The sequence below is a fragment of the Manis javanica genome, chromosome 11, assembly GCF_040802235.1.
Source record: "Manis javanica isolate MJ-LG chromosome 11, MJ_LKY, whole genome shotgun sequence".
Taxonomy (NCBI): Eukaryota; Metazoa; Chordata; class Mammalia; order Pholidota; family Manidae; genus Manis; species Manis javanica.
Window position 1 is genome coordinate 47821040 of NC_133166.1, and position 22150 is coordinate 47843189.

General features: G+C 38.7%; 1 long non-coding RNA gene across 1 annotated transcript in view; it reads left to right on the top strand.

The window, feature by feature from the left end:
* The window catches only part of LOC140844416 (uncharacterized), a 54385-nt gene that overhangs the window by 1561 nt on the left and 30674 nt on the right, over positions 1-22150 (top strand). The window contains exon 2 of the long non-coding RNA XR_012122663.1: positions 17999-18230. This is a non-coding gene — a long non-coding RNA (uncharacterized lncRNA). The remainder of the gene's footprint in view (positions 1-17998; positions 18231-22150) is intronic.

Genomic DNA, 22150 nt, shown 5'->3' on the forward strand with positions numbered 1-22150 from the left:
CTCTCTCATGTTGCTGAAATAGAAGTCTATGTTTTTTTGTGTTCAAATCTGGGATCCATATGGAATTACATTTTAAGTGTTAAAGGGCAAGGTAGAAATTTTGATTTATTTTTTCTAAGGGCATCCAGTTAATCCAATTATTTATTGAATAATTCACAAGATGGCAGTTTTAGAGTGCAAATACTCAACATGTCAAAGGAAAAGAACACTAATACAAATATCAACAAAACATAGTCCCTGTCTTAGAGGATTTTACAGCCAAATGAGCAAACTCCTATCATTACCATTTGGCAATACACGTTGGATATTATTGAGTTCCTGTATCATCAGGGCCATTTGTGCTAAAGATACCTCCAACTCTTTCTAGCTTAAAGTATTTACAAATATACATATATTATTGAGAGTATAATGGAGGATATATTAACAATTTTTTTCATGTTCACTGTTGTGCTACTGTACATAGTAGATGAGTTTTAGAAAAGTATTAAATTTAAATCATGTTTTAAATTTCCTTGGCAAGTTTTCTATTTAAAGGAATTTTCCTTTGAATTATTTTCAAAAATCATTTTGAAGAGTAAATAATGACTTCCTAATTTTTCTATGATGCATATAGGAGTTTTCATTTACTAGGTTTCTTAATGCAAGATACACTTGCATAATTCAGGTTCATTTCTAAAAGAGGAAGAAAAATATGAGGAGACTAGCATTTTAAAATCATATCTGTGTATTTTTAAAAATGCAATTGTTAGAATACAGACTTAAAGACATTTCTTAAGAATCATTTGCATGAATGCAAGTTGCTTTGCCTCTACACACAAAGCAACATTTTGGGTGATTTTTTTTTTCAAAGCTAATTTTTAAGCTTTGTAGGGTGGATGCCAAATGGTATTTTAAAGACACACATTTAAAAAAGGAAGAACGTGCAGTTTTGCCTGGAGTGCAGATGGAGCCTGTGTCAATGAAGGCATTTTGCCTAAGGACACAGAGAAAATCACTTTTTCATAAATACCATAGACTCTACTGTTATGTTTCTGTTCACCTTAATTTGTGGGAGGTGGGAAGGAATTAAATAGGGGGCTTAAGGACTTAGTTGTTTCAATGCTCTCATTGCTCAACTTTCATATCAGTTATGCTGTAAAAATTTTTTGACCTTCAAATTGGTAATGAAGGAATATAATAATTTTTTATTATTTCTTATTCTCTTAATGATTCAGTTCTATTGTGTACAGTGGGGCCTCAATTCCATTTTATATCTATATCTAACACACATCTTGTACATCTCATCTTGGCTCCTGCAGCTCATTGTATATTAATAATATTAACAATGATGATAATAACTCTCATTATCAAGTGCCAGGCTTTGTACTAAGGACTGTAGAGGTATCGTTTCATTTAAACCGCAGAAGTGAGAACCAGTGTTTGGGAGGTAAGGGCCAGAGTCATGTACTTTGGCTGCTGTAAATCCTTTCTTTTTACCACCCTGAGTATATTCTTTGTAAAAATGTTATGTGAAGCTGCTTCTTACTAGCAGGTGATGTAAATCTTCAATTATTGATGTGGAAATAGGTCTGGCACATTGTTATGTGCATAACTCAGGTTACAATACAGTGCCTGCATTAGGATCCCATTTTTATAAAAATAAATCTGTATGTGCAAAAATGGCTGGAAAGATAGTCCACTAAATATTAATAGCAGTTACCAGTGATTTTTGATATTCCTTTTTAAATTTTTGAATTTCATTTTTTAGTCATGGTTCTTTATTGCAAGCAACAAATCTGGAAAAAAAATAAGCAGAGTAGGTGGTTGTAAGTGGATTCTTTGTTTTTAATACCATGTGCTATTGCATCACTTAGAGATTATAACCTATCCTTTTGATTACAAAGCCAATTCTGATGTTGTCATACAGTTATTAAAATTAATCCTTCCTAGTGATAATTGCTCATCAATTGTCCATTTTAACAAATGCACTCATTTCCGCCTACCTTTCCTGTATCAGTTAGCCTTATTGTGATGGTGTCTAGCTTACAGAAATTCAGGCACAAAATGGCCTGACCAAAAAAAAGGGGATTTATTGGCTCATGCAAGTTATTGGCTCATGTACAAGTTCTCAACATCATCGGGTACTAGACCTGCTTCTCTGTGATTCATTTGCCTCTGCCCTCCTCCCTGTGACGGGCTCATTCCCACCCTGCTCCTCATTCTCAGATAAAAAAGCTGCAGCTGTTCCAGATTCCACATCCTTACTGTATTCTCTCCAGGTACAGTAACTGACCATCACCTGGACAGTTCCTAGGGAAGGGAACCAGGAAGAAGCTTCTTTCCTAGAGAAAACCCAACAAATGCCACCATGTTTCTTACTGGCCAAAATGGGGTCACCTGTATATTCATTCCTGCAACAGTTACTAAAATCAGGAGCTGGAGATATCTTGAAGCTGAGGTGGGGGCAGTTCCCCAAAGGAAAATTCAGATGCTTTTGGTGGGAGGAGAGGAAAATGTAGGCTAGCGAGGCTACCAACAACTCACCCTCCCATTCTCATTGACTTTCAGATTCTGGCTCCTCATGACCACATCCCCTTTGGCCACACCACTAAATTCAAACTCTAATATCCATTAACATTTTTCTTTCACTAACCATTCACTACCACTTGACTGACCATCCTACACAAAGTTCTCATTTTACTCCTTTCCTACGGAAAATCTTCAATCGTTCTGTGCTGCATAGCAGGTAAAGTTCATTCACTTTTATCACATCATTTAAAAATTTCAATTATCTGGCTTCATCTACAATTTAATTTTTTTTCTTAACTATTTCCAGAAAACACCATATTCTTTCATACCTCCATGACTTTGAAAACACTGTCTCCTTCCATCTGGAAATCCTTCTTTTCATAGATCTGGGTACTAAGTAACATTCCAAACTATGTACTTCTCTATACTTACGCCTTTTACTGTGTATAATAACTGTTCATTAAAATATAAACAAGGGTAGTATTTATAGAAATGCATCTTTCATTAACTAATTTATTCACTGACATGAGGTCCTGCATGAGCAGGTGCTCACCTGCCTCCCAACCTTGTACACCCTCCTATTTCTTCCTTGCTGCACCCTGCCACACAACAAACAATGTGATTTTCTCCTTTAGGGTGTCTATACACATACCTCTCCAAACAGTCTCTCTTTACCTCTTAATCTGAATAAATCTTGCTCATTCTTTAGGTGTCTCCTTGAATGTCATATCTTTAGGAAAACTTTCTCTGACACCCAAAGGTAGGTTTGGTCCTCCTGTTATGTGCTTTTATAGGACCCCTTACCCTTTCTTTATGGTACTTATTTTTAGTTGTAACTATTCATTAGGTTATCTCTCTAATGCCTATTTATCCTAATATACTCTAAGCGCCTAGTACATTGACTGGTACTAGTGGGTGCTCCATTCTTTGCTGAATACATGATGGTGGATACTTTCCACTCACGATGCTGCTTTTTTTCACTAATCTTCACTGCCTGATAGGCACTGCTTAATCTAACACTGATTTTATCTTTGGGTAAATCATTTCACTAGATTTAGAAGTCTTCCAGGAAATAGACGTACACTACCAACTCTAGAGCTTTGAATGTGATTTTACTTCCAGACCTTCGAGGTGCCTTTCTCCTGTCCTTGATCATCTCACTCACTGAACAAATGAGTCATTCCTGTCAATCACATTTAAGAAGAAACTTCCATTTGCTGCTTTGTGTCCTCTTCTGTTTTCTTTTTCTCAAAAGACAACATATAAAAGATTTTACGTATTACATAAGCACATCTTCATCATGTCTGGGCTTTTCCAATCACTAGGATACAGATAGATGACAAAGATAGAGATAAACTGGGCCATTCCCTTAGTTGCAAATGAGATCTAATAAAATGCTATTGTTTACCAAATAAAAAAACCCAGTTAACCATTCAAGTAGACTCCAAAATTCTTTCGATTTGGTCATTCTTTTTGAATATTTCAGAAGCTATTTAGTCAGAATCTTATACTATTTAAACTGAGTCTATAGAGTTTCAGAATGAATTTTGAAGAAACTAATTATCCTACAATATCTTTCTGTGAGGCTATTGAGACAAATGCTGCTTTTCTAACTTGAACAAATGTGGAAATGGGAACCATGTCAATGACCCTACTCTCTTTGCAACAGTGGAAATATTCTAAATCTTGGCAGTTCAGTGTAGTAACACTAGCCACGTGGGGCTATTGATAGTATTTGAAATGTGGCTAGTGCAACTGAGAAATGGAATTTTTAATTTTATTTAATTAACTTAAATTTTAAATAGTCACATATTGCCAGTGGCTACTTTATTTCATAGCACAGTTTTACTTGCTCAAAGTGATGGAAGAATAGGATTCTGGATTTTTAAAAGAAGAGTGAAGAAGTGACTGTTAATTCTGGTCCTCTCTCCCTTCATTTCTTGTTTAGGTGAGGGAACTATTTTAATAGGGTGTCCTTACTACGTGGGACATTGCATGCTGTGAAAATTATCTATCACCTCATCTGAAACACTGAAAGATGGACTTCTACCAAAATTATCCATTAAGCATGTTTAAATAGATATGTTGTTTCTTCTCCATCATAAGGCTCAGATGCAGGAATGTTTAAAGTGTTTCGAATCACACCAATAATATGACCATATATTGTGGCTAAGGGTTTCTGGAAATATTGCACATCCACTCAACTCATCACCTATTAAGTCACATCTTGGTTAAATTTTCAAGAATGAAATGATTCATAGTCATTTCATTCATGGGAATTGATGCCAGTGCATTTCTGGGAGTTCAATTGCCTGCTTCTGGAATTGAGAAACAAATATCTTATTATAAACAGGCTACATGAAGAGCTTTCTGTCTTTTGCCCCCCCAGGAGAGTATCAGTAATTTCATATTTGTTCTAATAAATCCATTCCTGGATGAGTGTTTGTTGAAATAATTTTGTTATTCTCTGCAGATTTGATGTGGAAAAATAGTTTGATCATGTTGAAAATGGTGATTAGTGGGCAGTGTCTTTTTGCCTGTCCCTCTCATCTGCAGCCACAATTCAGGAGCGGTCTTACCCTAGCACAAGAGAAATGCCAATATGAAAGAGAGATTTGGAGGTATGTTAGGCAGAGGAGCTGGAAACTGATCTCTGTAAAGCATTGACTTCATCATGTCCCTGTTTAAGTTGTGGCTGTTGCTTGCAGTCTTCTGAGAAAAGGCCAAATCCCAGCCTGCATTCAAAATTCTCCATAATCATGCAAGCCAGACTTACAATGTGAACCACAGTGAAAAGGCCCAGAGTTAAAATTTTATCTATGGGAATTTTTTTTTCAGGTTTACTTTTTTTTTTGGTATACATTAACCTATAATTACATGAGGAAAATTATGTTTACCCTTCACCAAGTCCCACTCACAAACCCCATTACAGTCACTGTCCATCAGCATAGTAAGATGCTGTAGAGTCACTACTTGTCTTCTCTGTGTTGCACAGCCCTCCCTGTGCCTCCCCCCATATTACACATGCTAATTATAATGCCCCTTTCTTTTTCCCCCCCTTATACCTCCCTTCCCTCCCATATTCCCTAGTCCCTTTCCCTTTGGTAACTGTCAGTCCATTCTTGGGTTCTGTGATTCTGCTGCTGTTTTGTTCCTTTAGTTTTTTCTTTGTTCTTATACTCCACATGTGAGTGAAATAATTTGGTACTTGTCTTTCTCTGCCTGGCTTATTTCACTGAGGATAATACCCTCTAGCTCCATGTTGTTGCAAATGGTAGGATTTGTTTTCTTATGGCTGAATAATATTGCATTGTGTATATGTACCACATCTTCTTTATCCATTCATCTACTGATGGACACTTAGGTTGCTTCTATTTCTTGGCTATTGTAAATAGTGCTGCGATAAACATAGGGGTGCATCTGTCTTTTTCAAACTGGGCTGCTGTATTCTTAGGGTAAATTCTTAGAAGTGGAATTCCTGGGTCAAATGATATTTCTATTTTGAGCTTTTTGAAGAACCTCCATACTGCTTTCCACAATGGTTGAACTAATTTACATTCCCACCAGCAGTGTAGGAGGGTTCCCCTTTCTCCACAACCTCGCCAACATTTCTTGTTGTTTGTCTTTTGGAAGGTGGCGATCCTTACTGGTGTGAGGTGATATCTCACTGTGGTTTTAATTTGCATTACTCTGATAACTAGTGATGTGGAACATCTTTTCATGTGCCTGTTGGCCATCTGATTCTCTTCTTTGGAGAAGTGTCTCTTCAGCTCCTCTGCCCATTTTTTAAATTGGATTATTTGCTTTCTGTTTGTTGAGGTGTGTGAGCTCTTTATATAATTTGGATGTTAACCCTTTATCAGCTATATCATTTATGAATATATTCTCCCATACTGTAGGGTGTCTTTTTGTTCTATTGATGGTACAAAAGCTTTTCAGCTTGATATAGTCCCACTTGTTCATTTTTGCTTTTGTTTCTCTTGCCTGGGGAGATATGTTCATGAAGAAGTCACTCATGTTGATGTCCAAGAGATTTTTGCCTATGTTTTTTTCTAAGAGTTTTATGGTTTCATGACTTACATTCAGGTTTTTTATCCATTTTGAATTTACTTTTGTGTATGGGGTTAGACAATGATCCATTTTCATTCTCTTACATGTAGCTGTCCAGTTTTGCCAACATCAACTATTGAAGAGGCTGTCATTTCCCCGTTGTATGTCCATGGCTCCTTAATCGTATATTAATTGACCATATATGTTTGGGGTAATGTCTGTAGTCTCTATTCTGTTCCACTGGTCTGTGGCTCTGTTCTTGTGCCAGTACTAAATTGTCTTGATTACTGTGGCTTTGTAGTAGAGCTTGAAGTTGGGGAGTGAGATCCCCCCAACTTTATTCTTCCTTCTCAAGATTGCTTTAGTTATTCTGGTCTTAGGTGGTTCCATATGAATTTTTGAACTATTTGTTCCAGTTCGTTGAAGAATGCTGTTGGTAATTTGATAGGGATTGCATTGAATCTGTGGATTGCTTTGGGCAGGATGGCCATTTTGACAATATAAATTCTTCCTAGCCAAGAGCATGGGATGAGTTTCCATTTGTTAGTGTCCTCTTTAATTTCTCTTAAGAGTGTCTTGTAGTTTTCAGGGTATAGGTTTTTCACTTCCTTGGTTAGGTTTATTCCTAGGTAATTTACTCTTTTTGATGCAATTGTGAATGGAATTGTTTTCCTGATTTCTCTTTCTGTTAGTTCATTGTTAGTGTATAGGAAAGCCACAGATTTCTGTGTGTTAATTTTGTAATCTGAAACTTTGCTGAATTCTGATATTAGTTCTAGTAGTTTTGGAGTGGACTTGAGGGTTTTTTATGTACAATATCATGTCATCTGCAAATAGTGACAGTTTGACTTCTTCTTTACCAATTTGGATTCCTTGTATTTCTTTGTTTTGTCTAATTGCCATGGCTAGGACCTCCAGTACTATGTTGAATAACAGTGGGGAGAGTGGGCATCCCTGTCTTGTTTCCAATCTTAGAGGAAAAGTTTTTAGCTTCTTGCTGTTAAGTATGATGTTGGCTGTGGGTTTGTGATATATGGCCTTTATTACGTTGAGGTACTTGCCCTCTATACACATTTTGTTGAGAGTTTTCCCAATTTTGATAATTGGATGTTGAATTTTGTTGAATGCTTTTTCAGTGTCTATGGAGATGATCATGTGATTTTTGTCCTTCTTTTTGTTGATGTGGTGGATGATGTTGATGGATTTTCAAATGTTGTACCATCCTTGCATCCCTGAGATGAATCCCACTTGGTCATGGTGTATGATCCTCTTGACATACTTTTTTTTGTTTAATTTTAAAAACCTTTTTATTTTGAAATTATTAGAGATTCACAAGAGGTTGCAAAGATAGTATAGAGAGGTTCCTTGGGATGTCTTGACCCCCAATGGTTACATCTTATGTAATCCTATTACAATATCAAAAAACAGGTATCTGACATTGGTATAAAGTTGTGTAGACTTCTATGTCATTTTATCACATGTGTAGTGGTTCCAGAAATCTCTTGACATACTTTTGAATTTGGTTTGCTAATATTTTGTTGAGTATTTTTGCATCTATGTTCATCAGGGATATTGGTCTGTAATTTTCTTTTTCGGTGCCGTCTTTGCCTGGGTTTGGTATAGGGTGATGCTGGCTTCATAGAATGAGTTTGGGAGTATTCTCTCCTCTTCTATTTTTTGGAAAACTTTAAGGAGAGTGGGTATTATATCTTCTCTGTATGTCTGATAAAATTCCGTGGTAAATCCGTCTGGCCCGGGGGCTTTGTTATTGGGTAATTTTTTGATTACTGCTTCAATTTCATTCCTGGTGATTGGTTTGTTTAGATTTTGTGTTTCTTCCTTGGTCAGTCTTGGAAGGTTGTATTTTTCTAGGAAGTTGTTCATTTCTTCTAGGTTTTCCAGCTTGTTAGCATATAGGTTTTCATAGTATTCTCTAATAATTCTTTGTATTTCTGTTGGGTCCATCGTGATGTTTCCTTCCTCGTTTCTGATTCTGTTGATGTGTGTTGATTCTCTTTTTCTCTTAATAAGTCTGACTAGAGGCTTATCTATTTTGTTTATTTTCTCAAAGAACCAGCTCTTGGTTTCACTGATTTTTTTCTATTGTTTTATTCTTCTCAATTTTATTTATTTTTTCTCTGATATTTATTATGTCCCTTCTTCCCTTGACTTTAGGCCTCATTTGTTCTTATTTTCCCAATTTTGATAATTGTGACTTTAGACTATTCATTTGGGATTGTTTTTCTTTCTTTAAATATCCCTGGATTGCTATATACTTTCCTCTTAAAACTGCTTTTGCTGCATCCCACAGAAGTTGGGGCTTTGTGTTGTTGTTGTCATTTGTTTCCATATATTGCTTGATCTCTATTTTAATTTGGTTGTTGATCCATTGATTATTTAGGAGCACGTTGTGAAGCCTCCATGTGTTTGTGAGCCTTTTTGCTTTCTTTGTACAATTTATTTCTAGTTTTATACCTTTGTGGTCTGAGAAGTTGGTTGGTAGAATTTCAATCTTCTTGAATTTACTGAGGCTCTTTTTGTGGCCTAGCATGTGGTCTATTCTGGAGAATGTTCCATATACACTTGAGAAGAATGTGTATCCTGTTGCTTTTGGATGTAGCATTCTATAGATGTCTATTAGGTCCATCTGTTCTAGTGTGTTGTTCAGTGCCTCTGTGTCCTTACTTATTTTCTGTCTGGTGGATTTGTCCTTTGGAGTGAGTGGTGTGTTGAAGTCTCCTAAAATGAATGCATTGCATTCTATTTCCTCCTTTAATTCTGTTAGTATTTGTTTCACATATGTTGATGCTCTGGTATTGGGTGCATACATATTATAATGGTTATGTCCTCTTGTTAGACTGACCCCTTTATCATTATATAATGTCCTTCTTTATCTCTTGTTACTCTCTTTGTTTTGAAGTCTATTTTGTCTGATACTAGAACTGCAACACCTGCTTTTTTCTCTCTGTTGTTTGCATGAAATATCTTTTCCCATTCCTTGACTTTTAGTCTATGCACATCTTTGGGTTTGGGGTGAGTCTCTTGTAAGCAGCATATAGATGGGTCTTGCTTTTTTATCCATTCTATTACTCTGTGTCTTTTGATTGGTGCATTCAGTCCATTTACATTTAGGGTGATTATTGAAAGATACGTACTTATTGCCATTATAGACTTTAGATTCGTGGTTACCAAAGGTTCAAGGTTAGCTTATTTACTATCTTACTGTCTTATTTAACTCGTTTATTGAGCTATTATAAACACAGTCTGATGATTCTTTATTTCTCTCCCTTCTTATTCCTCCTCCTCTATTCTTTATATGCTAGGTGTTTTATTTTCTACTCTTTTGTATTTCCTTTGACTGCTTTTGTGGGTAGTTGATTTTATTTTTTACCTTTAGTTAGTATTTGGTTGGTCTGCTTTCTTTGCTGTGATTTTATTTTCTCTGGTGACATCTGTTTAGCCTTAGGAGTGCTCCCATCTAGAGCAGTCCCTCTAAAATACCCTGTCGAGGTGGTTTGTGGGATGTGAATTCCCTCAACTTGTGCTTGTCTGGGAATTGTTTAATCCCTCCTTCATATTTAAATGATAATTGTGCTGGATACAGTATTCTTGGTTCAAGGCCCTTCTGTTTTATTGCATTAAATATATCATGCTATTCTGTTCTGGCCTGTAAGGTTTCTGTTGAGAAGTCTGATGATAGCCTGATGGGTTTTCCTTTATAGGTGACCTTTTTTCTCTCTCTGGCTGCCTTTTATACTCTGTCCTTGTTCTTGATGTTTTCTATTTTAATTATTATGTGTCTTGGTGTTTGCCTCCTTGGGTCTCTTCTGTTGGGAGTTCGGTGTGCTTCCGTGGTCTGAGCGACCATTTCCTCCCCCAGTTTGGAGAAGTTTTCAGCAATTATTTCTTTAAATACACTTTCTATCATTTTTCTCTGTCTTCTTCTTCTGATACCCCTATAATGCTGATATTGTTCTGTTTGGATTGGTCGCACAGTTCTCTTAATATTCTTTCATTCCTAGAGATCCTTTTATCTCTCTCTGCATCAGCTTCTCTGTGTTCCTGTTCTCTTATTTCTATTACATTAACAGCCCCTTGCGCCATGTCCATTCTGCTTTTAAGTCCTTCCAGAGATTGTTTTATTTCTGTATTCTACCTCCCAATTTTATCTGTTAGCTCTTGCATTTTTTATTTGCAGCTCCATCAGCATGGTTATGACCTTTATTTTGAATTCTTTTTCAGGAAGATTGGTTAAATCTATCTCCCCAGGTTCCCTCTCAGGGGATGTCTGGGTTCTTCTTGTCTGTATCAAATTCTTCTTCCTTTTCATGGCAATAGAGGTAGTAGTTGTGGGCAGTTAGCAAGTGTGTCAGCTGGGAGAACAAAGTCCCTTCCTGCTTGCCTGTCGCCTTCCTTTCCTGTGAGAACAGCAACCCCTAGCAGCTTGTGCTGGGCAGCTGTGTGCCAATGGGGCCTCTGAGTCTGGCCCGGGCGGCTGCGGAAGAGGCTCTGCGTGGCTGCTGTGGGCATGGCCAGTCTTAGGCTGCTACTCATCTATGGTGGGGCCGCTCCAGAGGGGGAATGAGAAGAAGGCTGTTTATTGCTGTGAGGGGCCTCAGAGCAGCACTTCTGCCCAGGAGGTTAGGGTGCCTGGATTCCCATGGGATTCCCAGCTGCTGGGCTGAGTGTACTGGGATGCTTCTGTCCAGCTGTGAAGCTCCTGTCCCTTTAAGACTTTCAAAAAGCACTGGCTATTCTTTTGTCTCAGGGGCACTGGCTGTGGGAAACTGCTCACAGGTTTACTGTTCCGTTTCCATAGTATCCAGCACAACACGCACTGTGTATGTGCACTCCCCGTGTAGATGACTAGGGCTGGGTGTTAAGCAGTCCTGGGCTCCCACTCCCTCCCTGCTCTGACTCCTCTCCTCCTGTTGGGAACTGGGGTTGGCGGCATGCTTGGGTCCCTCCAGGTCCTGGCTTGTATCTTACCCCCTTCATGAGGTGCTGGGTTCTCGCAGGTGTAGATGTAGCCTGGCTGTTGTACTGTATCTTCTGGTCTCTCTTTTAGGAATAGTTGTATTTGTTGTATTTTCAAAAATATATATGGTTTTGGGAGGAGATTTCCACTGCACTACTCATGCTGCCATCTTGGCTCCTCTCCTATCTATGGGAATTTTGATCAAAGTTAACATCACCAGTAGCCTTGAAGGGCAAAGAGAAAAAGAGCATTTTTCGTGAAAAAGCATCATGCAGCATTCTGGAAGAGAAGAGAGGTTTCCAATCTGGAGCCCATACTGCCATTACTGTATGTTTAGGAGCACAAAGACGTTTTTCATTCATGCTGTAACTATTTTCCATACTCCAGTTCTAATAACACACCATCTACTATGGGCAAAAGACTGCGCTCTGTGGTACAGAAGGATCCATTTTCAGCCTGGCTGATCGTTTAAGCCATGCATTTTAAAAATGAAATTTTTAGTAAAAAACTTCAAACAGAAAAGTTGAGAGACTAATATAATGATCCTTCATATATCCACCAACCAGCTTCAACAATAAGCAGGCATTTGCCCTGTTGCATCATTTATCCTTTTCTGCTGTAGTTATTGTTGCTAAATATTTTTAAGCAAATCTGAGACTTCATGTCGCTTCCTCCTAACTCACTTGCACATATCTCCATAATATGAGCATTTTCTTCCATAACCTCAGGGTCATGATGACACCCAAGAAAAATTCAGGTATTTTCTTGGTGTCCTCCAATAGCCAGTCATATTCAAATTTTTCCATTTATTCAAATACATCTTTTTAAAATTGGTTTGCTCAAACCAGGAACCAAATATTGCTCAAACATTAAATCAATTCAACCCAAACCAAGTTCCAGCTATCTACCTATCTACCTATCATCATCTGTTATATTGTATCATGTTACATTAGTTAAGCGTGTATATCAACATGAAATCAGGTCAGCTGTCCTACTGTCCTTACACTCCCAAATTCTAGATTTCTCTGTTTATTTCATTGTCATTTATGTTGATTTTTTATCCCTCTATTTTCAATAAACTGAAAGTTAGATCTAAAGAGCTAACAAGATTTATATTCAACTTTTTTCTCAAGCACACTTAATTTTATCAATGCTGCCACATGCCACATGTTCTGTGTCATCAGTAGGCACACAGTGTTGGCTATCCCATCTCTTAAGTATCCGTCCTCTCTCCCAGAAAGTTAAAGACGACCCTTGGCAAATCATTTAACCATGCAGAGCTTCAGTTTTCTCCTATAAATGATGGGGACAATCGTAGTACATACATATAAAGTTTGTTGTGAATTATGTAATCTTGGCAAAGACTAGAACATGGTGTCTGGCACACTGAAACACTTAGCTGTTTACTATTTTTATGAGTAAAGCATACAAAGTGTTTAGTACAGCACAGTGGTCTAGGAGGTACTTAATAATGTCTGGTATACTATACATTATTTTGGCTGAATAGATCAGGGGAATTTTATTGGGTAGACAGTATTTGAAGGACGAGATGAAAGGAACATAAGATACCAACACACGAAGGCTCTGAGAAATCTAAGTATCTTTTTAGGACTAGATTATAAAATTCAGGATGGCAGGAAGTTATTAATTCCTGTATTCATAGTATGTAGCTCAGTGCATGACCCTCACTAATGAGTGAGTAGAAGACTCTGCACAAACCTCAGCTTCAGACCCTTATACTGGTTCCTATTGCAGAGTCCCCTGCCCCTACCACTTGTGAAATGCATATAATAATAAAAACATTCCCCTCATTGCCAGTTCTCGACATTTGCCTGTGTGAACCCCACTGCATATGTGGCTTGATCCCTGTGCTTTTGCATGAATGACCAATCCCTCCATGTTTATCATGCCCATCTCCTCTGGGAGAACTTTTCTGAGACTGTTCCACCATATGTCATTTTCCTTTTCTCATTACCCACATCATTTACTGTTTGCCCATAGAACCTGATGTTTATACTTTACAAATTTGTAGATTGCCTTGATTTCTAACAATTCCCTACTCTTGCATCTTATTTTCTGCAATTAAATGTGGATCTCTTTGATGGCTGAGATGATATTTTCTTCCTTTCCAATTTCCATTCTCCTCTTCTCCAACCCCCATCCCCAGCCCAAACACCTGCCTCAGGAATAGAAACATAGAAGAACTTTATAGAAATTCTCTCTACTAATTTATCACCTTCTCATTATAATTTTCCAATGTATTTGGAAACTCCAGTCCATAGTCATCAACACATTGCCAAAAGTGAATTCATCAAATTAGGTAACACACTATTTCTTAAACCATCATCTGTTGATTAAGCATCCATTATGTGCCAACCCCTGCATGACTTCCCGGAACAACAGAGGTGAAAATATATAATCTCTGTATGAGGCTGCCTAATAATGGTCTGGATATGTGGCTGTGCTCCCATCGGACTGATAAGGTGCCAGAAGAAGAGATTATGTATCTTCACCTCTGTTGTTCTGGGAAGTCGTGTAGGGGTTGGCAAATAACAGATGCTTAATCAACCGATGATAGGTTTAAGAAATAGTGTGTTACCTAATTTGATGAATTCATTTTTGTCCAAAAAAAAAAGATTTTGACTGATTTTAAGAACTGACTTAGTCAACAAATTAGGGTGTCTGAACCAATTATGTATGTAGGCCCAGTCCTCATGAAAATATGAAGCACATTTTTAGGAAGTAGATAAAATTAAACCTAAAATTTAAATGGAAAAAAAAATTAGAGACATTAACTACTAATGGCTTTATTGTTCTACTCAGGGACATTATGGAGCTTTCAAGGTTTTATACCTGAAGAAAAATTCTAGCAGTAGAATTTCAGACAGGAGAGAGAGCTATTTGGAACCATGAGGTCTCGGATACTGCTTAATTCATACTAAAGAGATAGCTCTCTCCTCTCTTCTGGAAGTTCCAGTATTGCTCCTACTTTCCCATCCAGCAACCAAACAAGGCAGATTTAGTTCCTAGGAAGGATGGAAAAAGAATCCTCTGCTCATGTTGTAGATGTATCTCTTCCACTATTCAGAGTGGAGCTCACTGACCAGGTTGCCACATGTCTAGGCTGTGTTCCAAATATCTTCCCCTGAATCCTGAGCCAGGTATAAATCAGACACTCCCATGTTGGCATTCAGGAGAAGAGTTGGCATTTCAGTGCTCTAAACACTTACATCTTCTGATTCGGTAGCCCAGCCAAAAATAAAGGGAAAAGTGTTATTCAATTACCTTTACCTTTGAGCCAAAAGATGTCTTTCCATATGTTTTACTCCCCCTGACCATTACCTGGTGTGAAAAAATAAAAACTCTCTTCAAGAGCTGGGCAAATTGGCACTGGTAATTTAATTTATACATTTAAGAAATTTATAATAATTTAAAATGTATTTAATTTTATTTAATTTTTAGGAAATAACTGTTATGTTAATTTATAAATCAGAAGCCAGAAATTAATTCTTCGCTGCTGCAAGCCACAGCTGATTTTAGATTATTATCACCACTCATTGTTCATTGAGTTTTATCTTTCTGAATTTCCATTGATGTAGCATTATATGTTACTAAGAAAAATATTATGATTTTAATTGCATTCTGGCATCTCCACAAGTATTTCACACTGCTTAACATCTGCAGTCAACAGATGTTTAAACACAGCTCACTCAATGACTAAAATTTGGCAAAATGTGTGATAGTTGGAACAGCTCAAAATTCTAAATATACTTCTAGGAATATGATACAGACAAATGAAGTATTACTTGTATGTGTTTTATATTAAATGCTAAAATACTATATTATATATGCCATCACTCTGGGAGATGACAGGTTTCAGGGAAAGAACAACAGCCAGAAGACATTTCAACCCTAGCACACTGGAGCTATTCTGTAAGTGGGGCTATGTCTTACAGTCACTGTCAACTGGAGTGGGGACCCTTTTTTAAGTGCTGCTATTAACTGTGGCTAATTCTGGAGGCTAGCAGGGGCAAAACTGTGAGGCTGACAAGTTTGTCTGCTTTCCCTGCTGGTATCCTTCTTTTCTCTGACTCAGATGTCTAGTAGCTTCCATGAAGACTGATTCTAAGATTAAGACCTCAGACTTAACTTCTAATTAATTGGTCAATCTTCAATTAATTCAGTTAAAATTCCAGTCAGATCAGTGTGTGTGTGTGTGTGTGTGTGTGTGTGTGTGTGTGTGTATTGGGAGGGGGAGGATGATAGCCCATGTAATGTTTGACTTACTCTTGACCAGTTCATCAACAACTAACCTTGTGTGCTCTGTCAAGGCTAACATGGTTTAAGGAAATTCAAAGATAATCATGAACTTCATTTCAATCACAACCTTCAACAATCTACCCCCACTGACCCTTTCTGACAGTTGCTAACTCAAGGCTTACCTGAGAGTTGCTTCTTTTCCTCTTGTCAAACTAAACTCCAATGGAAACCCCATTTCTGCAGCAAGCATCTAGGAAGCTATAACAGAAAGAACAAGAAACCCATGTTATCTATCCCTGAATGGCTAAGTTCACAGTCACAGGAAACCTATTTGAGATTGTGATATTCAGAATTGAGATTCTGAGATTTAGTGTGTGAGATTTTGGTTGCTATATGAGGGCACACATCTCTGCCTGAACTTGTGATGTCATTCTGTTCCTTGTTCTCCAGATAGCTTAAAATCCTACTGAGGAAACATGATTCAAACAGAGAAAATAATGGAATAATAAAAGTACATAATGGTTAACTTTTTGTGTCAACTTGGCTAGGCTATGGTGCCCAGTGGTTTGATCAAATGTCAGTCTAGGTGTTGCCATGAAGGTATTTCTAGGTGTGGAATTAAACTCAAGATTGCAACTTCAAGTCTTATCTGAATTTACAAACTGCAGGCTTGTTCCACAAATTTTCGATTTATTTGCCCCCAAAATTGCATGACCGATTTCTTAAACTAAATCTCTATCTTTATAATTATATATATGTATACATACAGATATAACCACCTCCTATTGGTTCTGTGTCTCGGGAGAACCCTTACTAACATGGCTATTTATGTGTAATATCTGAATTTAGAGAAGGGGACTGTGGCCAGGAGGAGGTAGAGTAAGCTTCAGAGAGGTAAATAGGATTAAATTAGTAGAAGTGCAAAGGAGGTGGCTCATCAAGAAGGGCCCCCAGCTTACACAAAGATCTGGAGATGGGATCAATGCAGCATTGGGAGGTTGTTTGTTGAAGAGCAGTAGGTTCTAAACTGGATGGATTGGTGGGATCCAAGGACTTAAGCATAGAAAAGAGCTTCTTCCCTTTTCTTCCACGTAGGGGGCTCAGAAGGAATTACTACCTTTTTCAAAACGGAGTCATGTTTCCTGTAGCACTCTGCCAGCAGAGTCCACTGCAGACTGCCTGCAGCTCTCACAGTCATCATATCCTCTCTCCTTCCTACTCACGCAGAGAGGTGTTTTCCTAAGAGGAAAACCCTCCATAGAAACTTTAAAAGAACCCCATCAAGAAAATCTGGAGAATAAATGAGCATGAAAGTAAATTCACAACTGGACAAACACCGAGGGGAGTACTTGAGTCAGGAGATAAATGAAGAGGTGGTAGAATGAAGGTTCCTTTCAGTAGTGAAATTCAGAGTCCAGGAGAATCAGAAATTCAGGACCCAGGGGAGTGAGCACTCCTATTGGTTTAAGTGTCACAGACCATTTGCGCAAGTGGATCTACCAAGTAACGTTTAGACCAATACCCAGGATCTGTGTCTCAGTGTCAGAAATGGGGCTTATGCAACTGACTGTCCTTTTAGAGAGGTTGCCACCAGATAAGAGGGTGGGATAAATTAAAGAACATTAAGAATAGGTTTATCAGGAAAATAATTGGGTGTGGGAGGCAAAAAAAAAGAAAAATCAAAACTAATCATAATCCTACCGCTTGGAAATTACATGATGTAAAAAGTGAAGTTCTTTCTATTAACCAGGGGTGAAGGCCTTACTTTACAAACTCAGATGTGCAAGAAACAGCACTTTATTTTACATCAATTAAATACAATTTTGAGCCTACAACCATTCACTTCATCCTATCAGATTATTAGAAATTCAGTCTCAGCCACTGTTGTCACTCTCAGGGTTGGGCAAGAGCCCTGAGGTTTTATGTAGCACCAAGTCCTGGGGAGCTCTCTTCAGCCATTGAATTGAGTCTATAATTTTTTCTGTTGAGGTGTCTGTGATCTTAGACCACATGATCTCTTCCAGTCCTGCCTGCTCTGCTGCCTCTCTTAAAGCTGGGACAATCCATGGTGAGGCCTTAGAATTCCCAGCTTCCCTAGGCCAGCCCATCTGAGGTTCCTGCTCCTGGGAGTGCTCCAGGACTTACCGATTTCTATTCTATTTCCATTTCAAAGGCCTTCCCTTTTTTTTCCTCCTCTTTCAGGGTACCAAGTTTAATCTCATCAATGGGTTTGGTTTTACAAAATTCGGGACCAGGATCAGAAGTGTCTTGCAGACAACTTTGGCTTCTGGCCCTGTGACAAAAAACTCCCTTTTGGCAAGAGGCCACAGAAAGGCCTGACCATCTGTTTAGAGGAAGAAAGGAAGAAACACAGGGAGGAGAAACGCAAGTTAATATTCCCCAAATTAAACCACCACATACTGGTGACAGTTTGGTGAGTATCTTTCCAGAATTTTCTTGTGCTTACAAAGCAAAATATGTATTTATACACAAGCTTTTCTTTTTTAAACAAAAAGGGGATCAGACTTTACATATGTGGTTGCAACTTACTTTTTTTTCATTTCGTATAGCATGGGTATCTTTCTAGATTAAACTTTTATTCAATGACATTGGGTTTTGCTCCAGTGATGGATACTCATGCTGTTTCTACTGTTTTGTTCTTACAAACAATGGTATATTGTGTACATATATAAATGTCTTTGTGTTCTTATTTTTCTATCATTGTTTCCTAGATGTGAACTGGTGGTTCATGAATCTTAAACACGCAGGTTTATTTGCAAGCAGCAGCATAATTTGCTGCTTCCTGCACTATGTGCTCTGGCTAGCCCTAGTGAGTTGGTTACCACAATCTGGTTTTTGAGAAAGAGCCCCCAAATGAATTTCTCAAGATCGTAATATTTATGTTTCATAAAGGTTGCGCAGTTGCTACAAAAAGGATTCCAAACAGCTCTTTAGTTTGCCTCAGTGAATAGGACTGTCACTGTTAGTGTTCCAGCAACAAGAACCTGAACTTTGCAACTGACCTGCTAAGTGCATCAGCAGGTCACTTCCCACCTGGGTCTCAGGTGAAAAATGCAGATGGGACAAACAGATGCTCTCCCAGGGACTTTCTGCAATGATAGCACACACATCATATGTTCTCTGAGTTCATGAGCACGCACTGTCCTAGGGTAGTAACCAGCAGCCATGTATGGAGATAAGAAGGAATTTTGGTTGTATTGACTCTGCTATGCCTCTTCAGGCTCCTACTTTATATTTTAGCAATGTTAAATTTGTATTTCCTTATCTTTCCCAAGAAGGAAAGGATTCAAGGTTAAGGAGCTTTTATTGGGGAGGTACAGGGTATAGGGAAGATACATAAGGCATATACCGAAGAAGGGTGTAGGGAAGTAATGCAGTGATGCAGTGGCTGATATGTGGATACGGGGTGTGTTATCAAACTGTCACCATGGATGTCTGGAGATTAATTTTGAAAGGAAATGCTGAGAAACCATAAAACATATACCCCAGAGATATCTTACCTGTTGTAGAGCAAGGGCGCAGGGCTGTTCATACACCAACTCCCATCAGCACACCTTAGCGTGCTAATTACCAGCACACCCAGCCTGCCCTGCAAGAAGAGTTCTCTCGACTGCACCTGCAGGATGTGGACACAGCATCAAACAACTCCCACAGTTCCCCTTTACATCCCATACTGTTTAATTTGCCTGTACCTTTACAGAGTCCTTCTACCTTTCTCTTTCTGATGAACTTGTAATCCTCAGTTTCCTGACACCTGTGTGACTTTGGGCAAGTTTCTTTAGCTTTCTGTGTTTTAGTGTCTTAGTTTTTTTACAATAGCATCATGATAATCCTTATCTCATGAAACAGTTGATCAGATTAAATACTAATAGATGGAAAACACTTAGAGCATTACTTACCACATAATACTTCTGCAATAAATATCAGCTATTATTTTTGTTATCCTTAAATCTCTACTTCATGTGAGAGGTCCTTAAAAGAAACCAGCCCAGAGACCTCTGGCAGGGTTAAGGACTCAGACCCCATCTTCATGCATTACAGCAACATACAAGTTTGTCTTTTCCTACATACAGTAAGATCCAGGCAGGCACCACTCTAGCTTTCTTAGGTCCGCATCCCCTACAACTAGTGCACTGCTTACTTGGCCTGCCTTTCAGTAAACAGGTAGCACACAGAGTCTCTGATTTTACTGATTCACAGATAAACCCTTTTGCTTTGAAATTCACTCTGGGTAAGATGTAAATTTCATCAAACTGTAGTAATATGCTTCTTTTATTCTAACACACACACTCCCACGACTACCCCTTTAAATACACACATATACACATGCACACACAAACACATGCAACAAGCTTTTTAATGGTCCTGAAATCAGTTTCAGTTCCTCTTAACATTGAAATATTTTATAACCCCTATCTGCTTTTTCTTTTTTTTTCTTCACTAAGTAAGCTAATATTAAATAAATGGTGGGCTCTGCTATTAAAATTGACAATACATGCTTTAGATCCTAAAGTGAAAGATGACTTGAAAGCAGTTCTCAGTTTTTCTTGGAGAAGAAAGCAGTTCTCTGGAGTGTCTCACCATGCTGTGGATCTCATTTCCCTGATATTTTTCCAGAAGCGAATTCTGCCAAGTTTTGCTGAGTACCGGTCTCAAATTGGTGGGATCCTAAGAGTGGAAAGGGACAGAAGAGCTATGTTGAAGTTATGCAGAACAAAGGTCTGAGGGTCAGGATGGAGAAGCCCAATCAGATGCCAGGATCAAGGAGAAAACAAAATGGAGAACAGGTGGTGAAGAGCAGCAAGAAAGTGGGAGGTTCAGAGCCCAGTGTGGAGGTGTAGACCAGCCAGGTAGTCGTCTGCGTCCGATGGCAGCTGCACAGTGTGTGAGTTATGTGGCCTGGGATGGATACCCCCAAACCAAGATCCTGGTCAGAGGGGCACTGACCATAGAGGCCCTGGTCCTGGGCATCAGATTGTGAAACTGGGCTGGGCGAGGAAAAGGCATCAAGAGTGAACTGAGGGCCTTGGGAGGGGTTAGTCAGGTATTAAACATTGCCTCATTCAATTTTGGTGGAAGAGAAAAATAACCCTGGTTAGAAAAACTTAGAAAATTGGCTTGCTAATGTCACTAACCAGAAAAAGAACTTTGTGGGGGAAAAAATCAAAGCAAACGTGAATTGGAGTCCCGGTTCCTTGACTTAATACCTGGAAGACTTAGGGCAAGCAGTTTGGACAAGCATGCTCTGTGTACTTGAGTTTTCATCATGAAATGCAGACAATAGTCCTGGGCTGTTGTGAGGAATCAGTGAGATAAGAAGATAATGACAGTGATGATCAGTTGAATATGAAATATGTACCAGGCCCAGTACCAGGGACTTTCATGGTTTTTGAACTTTGTGTTGTTTCTTGTAATAAACCTACAAGACAGGTACACCATCATTCTTATTGTACAGATGCAAGTTAAGTCTACATGGGTCAAACAACTTGTACCATGTCCTATAGCTGGAGCATATATATATATATATATATATATATCTGCATCATGCATGGAACACAGTATGTGTTTAACGCATGTGAATTCTCTTTTCACTCTGCCTGCAATGCTAGCCATAGATGATTTTTAAATTGTCTGATTATTGAAGATAAAGTCCTTGGGAGCGTGTTCCCTCCCTGTTGGACTAGGATCTAACTATTGTCATGTTCTTTGTGAATTTGTCGCTTCTCAATCTACCGAGGCCACGGCATTATTGAAACGTGATGACCTCCTCTGCTGCCCATGTGTCTCAGGGGGCCTCCCTCTGCATTTGTTGGTAGTGTCTCTTTCAGTGACAGTGCCTCCTCTACCTGATTCCTGAGATGATGTGTTTCCCATTAGAGCTTCAGCAGCCTGAGAGATAATGTCAAAATCAATCAATTCCCTGTCAGGCTTTGTAAAAACAATCCCTCAGCTTTGCATAAAGGATAATCTCTACTGCTGCATTCTCCCAGGAGCAGTGGAGCTACTCAGAAGAGAACTAGGGTATTAGAACACTTCCTAGACTGTGAAATCTCGTGCATGGTGGGCTTCAGCCTCACAGTGCCTGAGTCCTGGTGTAGGAACATGGGAGTCATGGAGGTGTCATTCCCTGGGACCTCCGGGAGCTGCAGGTGGGACATGGGAACCCTTGGTCCAACGTGGGTAACCCAGAGTCCCTTCACAGAGCCTCAGGCACTACCTTCCCTTCTCCCTCAGTTGCAACCAATTCAATTTTTTAATAAACACATTATAAAGCAAATCCACAGCAGGTTGCACCCAGTTCATGGTTGCTGGCTTGCTTTGAGAGAAGAGGTA